The sequence below is a fragment of the Natator depressus genome, chromosome 7 (assembly GCF_965152275.1).
Source record: "Natator depressus isolate rNatDep1 chromosome 7, rNatDep2.hap1, whole genome shotgun sequence".
NCBI classification, from domain to species: Eukaryota; Metazoa; Chordata; order Testudines; family Cheloniidae; genus Natator; species Natator depressus.
Genome location: NC_134240.1, coordinates 53,670,078 through 53,682,583, shown reverse-complemented (window position 1 = coordinate 53,682,583; position 12,506 = coordinate 53,670,078). Strand labels below are relative to the sequence as shown.

Sequence of the window (12,506 nt, the reverse complement as noted above, 5' to 3'; positions counted from 1 at the left end):
CTTTAACAACCACGCATTGGGTATGAAGATTTGCTGCTTTCCCTGCAGGGGATCATCTCTGAATACTCTTGTACATAAACTACTTTTGGGATGGGTGTTGGCAGGTGAGCATGTTGGATTTAACTTTGTTAAAGGACTGTTAGGAAGACGCTATAGTGCAGTGGTTCCCAAACTTGTTCCGCCACTTGTGCAGGGAAAGCCCCTGGTGGGCCGGGCTGGTTTGTTGACCTGCCACGTCCGCAGGTTCGGCCAATCGCGGCTCCCAGTGGCTGTGGTTTGCTTCTCCAGGCCAATGGGAGCTGCTGGAAGCGGCGGCCGATCGAACCTGCGGATGCGGCAGGTAAACAAACCGGCCTGGCCCTCTAGGGGCTTTCCCTGCGCGAGCGGCGGAACAAGTTTGGGAACCACTGCACTATAGTGTACACTGTGCTTTAATGATGGGCTGGGGAATCATAAATGCATTATATAGCCTCTGCAAGTGACATAAACAGGGAAGATAAGTGGAAATGGTAGTTCCTTAGAAACGTCTTTGGGTCTCCGTTGAGAATTGCATCTGCAGATACCCGCTCTTGATACAGTCACCCTTGCCAGTGAAGTCTTAATAGTCTCTCTACATGAGACATTAGCCTCTTTTACTTCTTGAACTTTGTCTGTTACTAACATTACCTGTTGCTAGCATGTATCCGCAGTGAGTGTAGCTGAACATAGTTTAGCTGCAAGTGTTGCTGACGGCAAACCATGGTCAGTAATGATTAAGAGAGCATCATTAAAGCTTTGTTCTTGGTTACACTTGCAATTGAACCATGTGCAGCAGTGGTTCAGCTACACCAGTTTCCAGTGCCTGTTGTTGGCAGCAGACAGTTTTTGTAGCATAAAGCAGGCCTTTGAACACAGGGTGCAGCTGTGTTAATTAGTCTGTGATTGCAATGTAATTACTCCTCCCCCCATCATTATATGCAGGGTTAGTGACACACTGTGAAGGAGATAAATTGTAAAAGTTCCAGAAAGCTTCAGCTGGAAGTTTCCACCAGTCTGGGAAGATGGGTAAGTGGCAGAGAAGCCCAGACTGGTGGAGTCTCATGCAGAAACTCTGTTTACAAGGTAGGAAAATAATGTTCTTTTGTGAAACTTGTGGATAACTGCAGGAAATTTCCCTGATACTCTTTTGAGGCTGTTTTATGTTTTTAGCTCGCTTTTGCAGATTACTCACATGCTTGCTTGGGTATCTAAATCAAGTCTCTCTGGTGTTACTGTCTCTTTAAAATAGAATAAGCAGGTACATTCATGCAAAAAACAGCTGAGCAAAGCAGTAGCTAGGGGTCTCTGTGTAGCTACATTAGGCAGCAAAGTGGGAGACCCATGTTTAGATTTGAATTCAGTCTTCCACTCCTTCTGTCTGTAAATGACTTAATATTGCAAAGGAATGTGCTCAACCACTAGGGGTAAGGTGCAGGCCCTGTGACTTTAAACAAAGGAGATGTGCCTTATCCTCCATTGCAACTGCTACAAAGGAGGAGAGATTGGGAAATAAAAAAGAAGCTGCCCAAGTGTGAGAGAGCAGGGAAACACCACTCCCTTCCATCCGAGGCAATGTGACTGGAAAGTCCTGCTCTGGAGAACAGGTAAGCTTACCCTGGGAAATAAGGGGGAGGGAGAGCAGAGAGATAATGTTTTATATAAGGCACTCTGACTCCATTTGGGTGTTTACTAATCCTGCCTTGCTTATAATGTCAGTAGGTGAATGGTTCCAACTAGGCTTTGAAGTTAGAGCCATGAAGCAGAGTTCACGACATTGCGGCTCTTTGGCTGGAGATCATAGTCTGCAAGGCCAGCTACTCGGATCTGTTACAGGTTGAAGCCCTTTGACAAAAAGGAAAATCTATGAACACCATTTTTATTCACTGAAAATTTACAAATTTATGGAGAGTTTTATATGGGGAAAGCAAGAAAAATTGTGGAGACCCAAAGGCAGCAGAATCCGTTATTTTTGGCACCTACAATTTTCTTCTTGGCCTGATTAGCATTTGAGATTAAACTCCTGGGAATGGTTCCTGCCTCAAAAACATACATAGAGAAGTGTGTGTGCATTTTATACAATGTGGACCATGATTTTTTCAGTAAGGAGATCCAAGGCAGCAGAGCAAGGAATCTCTCTTCCTCCTGTCAGTGTATAAACATAATTGGCTGTGCCTACATGTGTCTTCTTCGCAAGCTTTCTGCCCACTGCACTACCACCAGTGCAGCTCCACCAGTAATGCTGAGAGTGCGAGCATGGGACACAGGGTTTTACCACTGTGTAATCTCACTCTAATTGCATCTGGTTTAGATGAGGAGGTTTATCAGCCTCTGTGTTAGTGCTTCCGCCATTCCACCAGGATGGCATTAACAGTGGGGAAATGGAGGGCGTTTTTAAGAAAAATGCCAGTGTAGATAAGCCCAAAGGTGCTTACTATGGAAGGAGTTGGTCTAGTGTTCAACCCCTTGTTTGGGTTTGCCATTCCCTGCTCTCCCTATCCCAGCCCATCTGCTCACTATTCTCCTACCCTGTAGCTGACAGAACTACTTACTGCTTTTAGAGTAGCAGCCATGTTAGTCTGTATCCGCAAAAAGAAAAGGAGTATTTGTGGCACCTTAGAGACTAACAAATTTATTCGAGCATAAGCTTTCATGAGCTACAGCTCACTTCATCGGATGCATGCTGTGGGTAGTACATCCCACTCCCTGAGCATTGTACTTATGGGAGTGCACATGAGAGAAGGAGGGAGGAGCAAGTACACGTGTTTCTAAGGTAAGGGCAAGAACATTTTGGGGGAGTGGAATGGATGTTCAGCTGGGAAGCTGCACTCTTTCTTACCTTCTGAGATAAAGGTGAACCAAGCTGGAGTAGGCATGTGAGGTGTGATGGGGCCAGTGTGGCCTGGGGCAGGATGGAATCGCTGCAGAGAGCTCCGGTGCATTTGGAGTGATGCAGAAGGGGGAGAGAGAGAGACCGTCCCAGTGTTTGACAGGAATGTGTGTGCCTAATTTGTAGGGAAAACTGTTTTCAGAGAAATGTAATTTTGTATTTATTCCTCTGGAGACAGTAGAATGTATGAATACAAAACAGCTTTGATACTGTAGTCCTCTCTGCTTTCATGTGTGGGTAGTACCGCCTATTCAGAGACTCTTTCAGAGACTAGCTGAGAGATGTCAGCCCTAAAGCCTTGTCATTTCAGGCAGGAAAAGCATCCAGAGTGGGGTGGGTATTAGGGACAACTACCTGTAAAATCCCTAGCACCCAGACAAGGTTGGAACAGCTGAGTAGATAAGAGCACAGCTTGATATTTCTTTAAAGCTGTCCCTGGCTGACAGAGCATCCACCCACAACACTGGTAAACAGCACATGGCAAATAGCAAGCACTGCCTTGCACTTCTTCCCACGCTTGCAGCAGCACCAACACTGGGAGCAGCAACTGACACAAGCCAATGAATCGCAATGCAGTCCAGCTTGTAAAGCAATGAGTTTAGGACCCAGCCAGTGTGTTTGGTCAGTCACTTCCTGACTCTGTGCATTCTCCCATGCTGCTAATGACTTCCCTATGCAGTAATCTGCTTCCAAGCCTCTCACAGCTGCCAGAGAAAAACCTTTATTCAAAAAAAATCCCCAAACCTGTAAATGTATTCATGATATAGCCCTTGACTTTGGGAGCTGAGGGATTCCTCAGTAGAAAACGCCATAGTGCTAAAAGCTGCAGGCTCTCAATCAATGCCGTTGAAGGGCAGGGTGTGTGATCTTACAGAGCCTGTGCAGCCACAGAAATACCAACTTCCATCAGAAATCTTGCCTTGGGGGTAGGGGAAGTGAGTAGGCTTCCCACAGTCCCCTGCAATTTTTCCTCTTGTGATCCTGCTGTAAATTGAACCCTGCATACGTCTGGTTTTGAAACAGGAACCAGTCACTCTTTCTTTGGCTGTGTTTTCTAAATCCGTCCAAGGCGTGAGAGTGAGTGAGTGAGTGACTAGAACGGTGGCTTCAGAGCCTTTCAGTGCCCCAAGACTCCCAGCAAGCTGCATGGCAAAGCTGTTTTGTACAGGCTGCAGCAGCAGTTCAGAGTTAGTTGAAGGGCCTGGGTCTAGGTATGCATGGGCCCTTTGAAACTAACACGCAAGGGATTGATGAAGAGTATTCCGCAGAGCTTTTTCCATCTCTGACTGTGAAGGGACATCATCCCTGAGGCTCCTCCTTGCAAAGTGGAAGCTGTTTAAAGTGTACTGGGGCCCAAGTATGCTCCTTAAAGGTGTCTGTCAAAATAAAAAGAAAAAAATGGTTTATGTGCCTTCCTGCTGCCTCATGGTGGATAAAAAAGTCGTGAAGTTATTTTTTTAATGGTTTTGAAAGCTGGTAGTACAAAGGTTTGTACTTGTGGTTGGGCATGCTAAGGAATATGGGCATGCTAAGTCTGCTTTTCCTTTGGTTTACTGAACTCATTGAAGAACACCCCTTTGTGGGTCTCAAAGGGATGTATTTGTAGCATTCTCAGCCCATAATTGAGGGTACAGCAGTTTAGAATCTGTAGCAGACCTTTTTTCTGAGTGCTCTCTCAGACATTTGACTTAAAGGTGACCTGAACGTAGATATATTTTTAAGTTGGACTTGTATCCTTTTCACTTCTTTATGATGTCTACAGAGGGCCAGAATTTTTTTTTTAAAAGTGTTTTTCTCCTTTTTAAATTTTATCTTAAAAATATCAGGGATGTCAAGTATAGTCTTCCCTGGTTTTAATGGAGGAACTCTTTGGGGCTCAAGTGTGAATTGGGAACTCTCTCACCTTAACTGAAAGGCCAGAGAGAGTTAGATCTTTAACAAAAACTTCCTTTCGCTGTGATGTTTCTTAGACTTTAGCATTAAATAGATGTTAATGAAAACAAAAAAAAATTACAAAGTCCCTTTCTTTCTCAGCTGCCCGACTTCCACTCCCATGGCTCTTGTCATGTCGTCATTTCATTAATTTTTTAGGAATTCTGGAGTTTTCAGGGCAAACAAGATCAGAACTTCAAACATGAAGGGTTCATTTTCTGTTTGTTTTTTTTAGGCAACAACCCTGACACCTTGCTGTGGAAGGACTGATTGTACATTCTTTATCAATATTCAAGTAGTACTCAAAGGATTGGTGCTCCGTTGTGCTAGGTTCACTGTACAGACATGGATGAAGACAGAGTCGGTGCCCTGAAGCACTTAATCTAAAAATCCAAGCCTAACAAAGGGTAGGGAAAGAGATGAGATATCCATATTTGGGTTACTTTCTTAGGCAAGAATGTCTGAGAAAAGGCATAAGGAATCCATATTGATGGAGTTGTCTGAAACAGCCTGAATGCTACAGGTTCTTTTTGTGCACCAGTGCTGGAAGATTCGAGGGGGCTATGCACAAACTGAACTCTGCTAAAGTTCTGCTGATTGCTTTCCTGTTTCAATTAAATATTTAATGCCTTAATAGAGGAAATATAAAACATGCTTTTTATTCCCCTCCCGCTGCTCCAATATGTTATATGATCAAGGAGACTCTCCACCCAGTGGAGCAGGACTGGATACAGCCCCACTGTGGACAACACCACCATCCTGTCTGTCTCTCAGGCTTGTAACCTAGTTGTCATCTTCAACGCAGACCTCTCTCTAGGTCTTCTTTCTTCCAGGCCAGCTCTAAATGTTGCTGATTCTTTCTGCATGACATTTCTAAGATGTGACCTTTCCTATTCATCCACACAGCTGAAACTCTCAGCCAGAGTCTCATCATCTCGTCTCGACTACAGCACCATCCTTCTCTGTGGCCTTGACAAATGCTTATCTCCTGCTCACATCCATTCAGGAGTCTGCTGCAAAGATCATTTTCCTGGCCCGTCACTTTGACCATGTCACCCCTTCTTTGAATCCCTCCACTGGCTCTCCTTTCTCTAATGCATCAAACATAAACTACTTGTCTTCTCTTTGAAGGCCCTTCGTGGCCTAATCCCGCCTTACCTCATTCACACTTAGACATCTCTATAGTAAAACCAACTTGAGGTTAATTGAACAGAGCTTGAGATAAAGATTCAAATAAAAGCAATTATGAGGATTTAAAAACATTGGGTTTTTAAAAGAGAAACATAGCAGGGGGACTCAAACTCCCAGCCCGCGCGGGCCATCTGCGGCCCGCGAGCCTCCCCAATATGGCCCGCAGGGCTCCAGCAGGTTTGGGGCCGGGTCTCTCCCTTGGCCCCACCTGCCACCCCTGGGCACTCCTCACCAGGGGCCCTGGCAGCGCAGCAGAGCTGAGTGGCGTTTGCCTGCTCGCTCCAGTGGCTGCTGGCCCCTCCCTGCGGCCCAAGGGTGGGGCTGTGCCTCCATGAGCTACCCCTGGCCTGAGTGCCTCTGTGGCCAATGGGATGCTGTGGGGGCGGTGCCTGGGGGCAGCAGCGTGTGGAGGCCGCCCGGCCCACCCCTCCTTGGAGCCCAGGTAAGCGCCGCACTCCCCGGCCCCCTCCCAGAGCTTGCAACCCCACCCCCCCGCCCCCAAACTCCCTCCCAGAGCCTGCACGCCCTCCCCACACACCCCCAGCCCCCAAACTCCATCCCAGAGCCTGCACCCCAGACCCCCTTCTGCACCCAAACTCCCTCACAGAGCCTGCACCCCAGTCCCCTACCCCAGACCTTCTCCCCTCCCAAACTCCTCTCAGAGCCTTAGGCAGGTGGGGGGCGGGTTCTGGGCAGCATGAGTGACATTATTGGCCCGCTGGGAGAATTTGAGGACTGGCACTGGCCCTAAGGTAAATTGAGTTTGAGATCCCTGGTCTATAGCCTGTACTTAGTAACGGATTATTTTCCTGACTAACAATGTGTTCCTCATCCAAAGGTTAGTCCTTGCAGGGCTTGTCCTGTCCGAAGAGCTGGGATCCACTTTTCAGGAGCCAGCTTGCCGGCAGAGAGTCTCCAACTTGGGTCATTTCTTCGGCTCTTATAAAGGTACGAGCTATTGTTTCTTCGTCCAAGGGGCACCCTCTTCAGAGACCCTTCCTGGGGCTCCTTTGTGTTTGTCAGTGCTCAAGTCCTAACCTGGAATAGATAGTAAACAGTTGTCTCCTCCAATATATCTGTTATTTTTACCACTGATTGAATAAGCCCTGAGACCCCGCCTTACTTCAGGTGACAGTCTCACTTCAACAGTTTTGCAACCTAATATTCTACATTTTACATAGCTCATAAACTATTTCCCAATCATCTCAGAGTAACTATGACAATCAGCTAGTTTTTAGCTTTCAACAGAGGCCACACACAACCCCCTTCAGTATATTATTGAGAAGATGGTCAGACACAGGTGTAATATACCTGCCTGGGCATGCCTTTGTCACATCTGCCCCCAGGAAAAGTTTCATTCTAACCCTCAAGATGCCTTCTGCCCTAAAGCAGGAGGTTCTGTATCTCTTCCCAAACTTTTTCATTTTGTAATATTTACTACTATAACTCTGAATACTCTTCTTATTCATATAAATGTCTCATCCCTTTTTGAATACTGCTGAACTCATATGGCAATGAGTTCCGCTGACTAACTTTGTATAGTATCAAAAAGTATTTTCTTTAATCAGTTTTGAATTTGATACCTTTCAGTTTCAATGAGTGTCTCCTTGTTTTTGTGTCTCCTTGTTCTTGTGTTATCAGACAAAGTGAATGGAAATTCCTGATCTACCTTCTTTGTACTGTTGATTATTTTAGAGTGTTATCAAGTCTCTTCTTACTCTCCTCTCCTCTCTAAGGCTTTCTCTACACTGGACTTTTGTCGGTAAAACTTTTGTCATTCAGGGGTGTGAAAAACACCTCCAACCCCCTGAACAACAAAAGTTTTACTGACGAAAAGTGCCGGCGTGAACAGCGCTTTGTCAGTGGGAGCGCTCTCCTGTTGACAAAGCTACTGTTGCTCTTTGGGGGTGGAAGTTTTTTATCAGCGGGAGAGCTCTTTGCTTTTGACAAATGTCGGCTACACGACATAGCTAAGGGGTTGGGGTGCAGGAGGGGGGGAGGGATAGCTCAGTGGTTTGAGCATTGGCCTGCTAAACCCAGGGTTGTGAGTTCAATCCTTGAGGGGGCCATTTAGGGATCTGGGGAATTTTAACTGCATAGCTGTAGCGGCACAGCTGTGTCTCTGAAAGGTGCATAGTGTAGACAAAGCCTTAGGTAAACAAGTAGGGTTGCCAACTTTCTAACTCGCAAAAAACTGAACACCTCTGCTCCGCCCCCTGCCCTGCCCGTTCCCTGAGGCCACTCGCTCCATCCCCCCTCCCTCATTTTCCCCCACCCTCACTCACTTTCACCGGGCTGAGGCAGGAGGTTGGGGTGCAGGAGGGGGGTGAGGGCTCCAGCCAGGGGTGCGGGCTCTGAGTTGTGGCCCAGAATGAGGGGTTCAGGGTATGGGAGAGGGATCTGGGCTGGGGCAGGAGATTGGGGTCTGGGAGGGCGGTGAGGACTCCACCTGGGGGTGCAGGCTCTGGGGTGGGACCAGGGATGCGGGATTTGGGGTGCAGGAGGGGGCTGGGGCAGGGTGTTGGAGTGGCGGTGGTGGGGGGTTGGCTCCAGGAGGGAGTTTGAGTGTAGGAGGGGATTGGGGCAGGGGGCTGGGGTGCGGGGTCCTGACGGTGTTTACTGCAGCTCCCAGGAAGCGGCCGCCAGATCCTTGTAGCCCCATGGCTCATGGGCAGCTAAGAAGGCTCCATGTGCTGCCCTTGTGCCTGCAGACACAGCCCCCACAGCTCCTATTGGTTGTGATTCCCGGCCAGTGGGAGCTGCAGAGCTGGCACTACAGGCGGGAGCAGCATGCGGTGCCTCCCCGGCCGACCATGCTCCTAGGGCAGGGGTGGGCAAACTTTTTGGCCCAAGGGCCACATCTGGGTGGGGAAATTGTATGTAGGGCTGGGGCATGGGGTTTGGGTGCGGGAGGGAGTGTGGGGCGTGGGAGGGAGTGCGGTGTGCAGGAATGGGTTCAGGGCAAGGGGTTTGGGTGCGGGAGGGAGTGTGGGGCGTGGGAGGGAGTGCGGTGTGCAGGAAGGGGCTCAGGGCAAGGGGTTGGGGTGCAGGAGGGGTGCGGCGGGGGCTCAGGGCAGGGGGTTGGGGGTGCAGGAGGCGGCTCAGGGTAGGGGTGCGGGGTGCAGGAGGGGTTCGGGGTGTGGGCTCCGCCCCGGCGCTGCTTACCTCCAGTGGCTCCAGGGTGGCAGCGGCGCGCAGCGGGGCTAAGGCAGGCTCCCTCCTGGAGCGTGCACCCCAACCCCCCTCCCGCACCCCAACCCCCTGCTCCAGTCCTGAGCCCCCCCTGCACCCAAACTCCCTTGCAGAGCCCACACCCCCCTCATACACCCCAACCCCCTCCCCAACCCTGAGCCCCTTCGCAGAGCCTGCACCCCTAACTATCCCCTGCACCCCTAACTGCCCTTAGGGTTTGGGGTGCAGGAGGGGGGGAGGGATAGCTCAGGGGGTTGGTGTGCAGGAGGGGGGGAGGGATAGCTCAGTGGTTTGAGCATTGGCCTGCTAAACCCAGGGCTGTGAGTTCAATCCTTGAGGGGGCCATTTAGGGATTTGGGGAGTTGGGAATTGGTCCTGCTTTGAGCAGGGGGTTGGACTAGATGACCTCCTGAGGTCCCTTCCAACCCTGATATTCTATGATTCTATGAACTACTCCCTCCCAGAACTTGTACCCCTCCCCTCCTCCTGCCCCCCAACCCCCTGCCCCAGGCTCAGCCTGGAGCCCCCTCCCACACTCTGAACCCCTCAGCCCCAGCCCAGAGCCTGCACCCCAACCCCCTGTCCCAGCCTGGTGAAAGTGAGTGATGGTGGGGGAGAGTGAGGAAGGGAGGATGGGAGGATGGAGTGAGTGGGGCAGGGCCTCGGGGAAGGGGCGAGGTAGATCCGGGGTTGCACTTAAATTCAGAAAGTGATCTTGTGCTTAAAAAGTTTGGAGACCACTGCTATAAACAATCCCAAACTTCCCAATATTTCTTGATATAAGAGTTTTTTATGCCCTTCTTCTTTCCATCTGCCATCTCAGAACCCCTTTTCTAATTCTGCTATATTCTTTTTGGGATTGTGTTACCAATACTGAACGGTTTATTGTGGGTGAGGGGATACCATTGATTTATAATTCTGTATTATTCTCCCTCTCATTCTTTATGGAGCTTTTTTGATAGCTGCTGCATGTTAAGCATAGATTTTCAGTAAACTATCCACAGTAATGTCTGGGTCTTTTTCCTGAGTTGTTGATGCAATTAATTTAGAACCCAGTATGAGTTGTTCAAATTATTCCTTTCAATGTGCATTACTTTGCATTTATCAACATTAAATTTTACCTGTCATCGTGTTTCCCCGTCACCTTGCTTGGTTAGGTCCCTCTGAAGTTTCTTTATTCTATTTGTGTCATTTAAATCCATTTGCAAGATACAGAAATAAGGTTTACTAGTCTGTAATTCCCCAGAACACCCCTTGCACCTCTTAGCAAATGTTATGCCTGTATTTTTATGCCCAAGTCTCTAAACCATGTTCCATTGTGTCAACTGATCAGTGTATACTTGAGTATTTGAAGTCCTCCACTATTATCATTTTATCAGACTTTATTGCTAGTTTGATCTCTCTCAACATTATGTACTCAGTGTCCTTTTCCTGATTTTGGAGGCTGATAGTAAAGGTCTACTAGCATATTTGTATTATTACCTTATTTGGATCTTTGTCTCACATCTGGGTCTTGGGTCCCAGGCTCTGCTGGTCTAGAAGTGAGATAGATCTTGATCGTGAACTCAGAAGACCTAAGACTGTGTAGTTTCCCACCTTTATGGAATATTACATACATGGAAGAAGTTTTGGAAGAGGCATTAGCTAAATCATAGCTCTGTTATACCCAGTGCACTTGATGATATATTCACCCTTTCTTGGCACTTCTGTTCTGAAGGATATCTGGCTCCAGGATAACCAGGCCCAATAGTCATTAGAACAAAACCCTAAAACTTTTTTTCCCGTTCTCTCCCTTCACCACCTAATTTATGGGCATTATTTAGTTCTATTCTACCTGCAGCAGACAAGCAAGGTTGGATAACTGCTGTGTACTGCAGGCCATATCTTCCACTTGTCAGCAGCTGTGCAACATTATACGGTTTCCAGGTCTGTCTCTGTCTTCAGAGCTCCACAGATGCCCCATTCCCCGTTACTGCCTGTGTGATGAAGCAGTAGCCTTGCACATGTACTTACCGATGGCAGAATGGAACTTTTTCTGGCATGGACTTGTAGAGCGCCTGAAATTTAATGGCAGAGTTGTTTCCTGGTAAATTGGAATCTAAATTTCCATTTTTACCCGTAAACTTTTCTGTCAAATTAAGCAATGGTGCTGGGCTCTTGGATTCCCTGATGCTTCCAGTAATGAAGAGGATGTGTAATAGTGCCTGTAATTATAAGATCAGATGTTTGATGCAACATATGAATGCACTCATCTCACAATGTTAAGGTGCCAATATGCCTCCTTTGGTCAGTATCTCTTTATCAGCAAATACTTTAGTGCCCTCTTCATGTTGTCTGCTTTGCAAAACATTGTCTTCTGAGTGCTTTGCAACCTGCACCTGTGAACTTCTGTTGGGGGTTGATGAAAGGTCAGGGCAGTCAAGCCAGAGTAACTTTTATTTTTACTCAAATGAGGTTGGGGAAAGGGTTGCCTGGTTTGAGAGAGAATTTCATTGTGATGGATTAACTTTCCCTTGAACGATTGCTTTATGGCACATATGAATGAGAGATTGTAAATTGGCTGACAGCAGTGAACCCAACCAGTGTAATTAAAACCAGCTGTGTGGGTAGGGAGAGGGAGTGGGGGCGGGGGCGGGGGCGTGGGGCAGCCTCCTTCTTCAGTTTTCCTCAGCTGTGCTTCATTCTGCTTGTAGCTGGGTGTAACGTGCCCATAAGTCTGAGATTCCTACCAGGGCAGAATGTATCCCTCCAATATGGTATAGTGCCATAAAGCTACATTAGCAAAAGACAAAGTGAAGTTCATGAGCAGTTTTCCAGGCTCCCCCTGATTATAAGGTCCCAGGCATGTGCTGCCATGCAGTGATGAGAGAGGATTCTGGGGACCTTTGAAAAGATATTACTGGATTCTTGGGACCTTTGAAAAGATATTACATTCTCACACTTTGCTCTACTATGATCAAAACCATGCGAATATTTCCTTTGGTGCTTCATCAGTGAGCATCTCACACTGAAATGGAAAAGGGGAATGAATACCTGTCTGCAGACATTCTAAGCCACATCAGTGCAATGGTTTGCTTTAATTACATATTGCATACAACCCCTAGCTTCTGGAAATCTACTGTGCATGTCTGCTTCCCTCAAGTCATCTTTGCTGTGTGTATTTATCGGGATGGCTGTCCTCCCAAGGAAGATAAGGCTCCTCATCCAGGATTTCTAGTGATCTGCATGAAAATTCCCCTCTTGGGATCTGTTTTGACTCCATGTTCAATACATGTGCTGTGCTGTC

The 12,506-nt window shown here is 47.8% G+C and overlaps 1 protein-coding gene across 12 annotated transcripts in view; it reads left to right on the top strand.

The window, feature by feature from the left end:
• NDST2 (N-deacetylase and N-sulfotransferase 2) overlaps positions 1-12,506 on the top strand; it is a 251,442-nt gene that overhangs the window by 138,970 nt on the left and 99,966 nt on the right. Inside the window, exon 1 of one of the 12 annotated variants that reach the window (XM_074958462.1) lies at positions 1,020-1,101. The exons of 9 other annotated variants lie outside the window; for them this stretch is intronic. The gene's annotated coding sequence lies outside the window, so the exon portion shown is untranslated. Of the gene's footprint in view, positions 1-1,019; positions 1,102-1,498; positions 1,623-6,872; positions 6,977-12,506 lie in introns of those variants that run through there. 2 more of the 12 variants (XM_074958463.1, XM_074958464.1) reach the window with 2 other exon arrangements.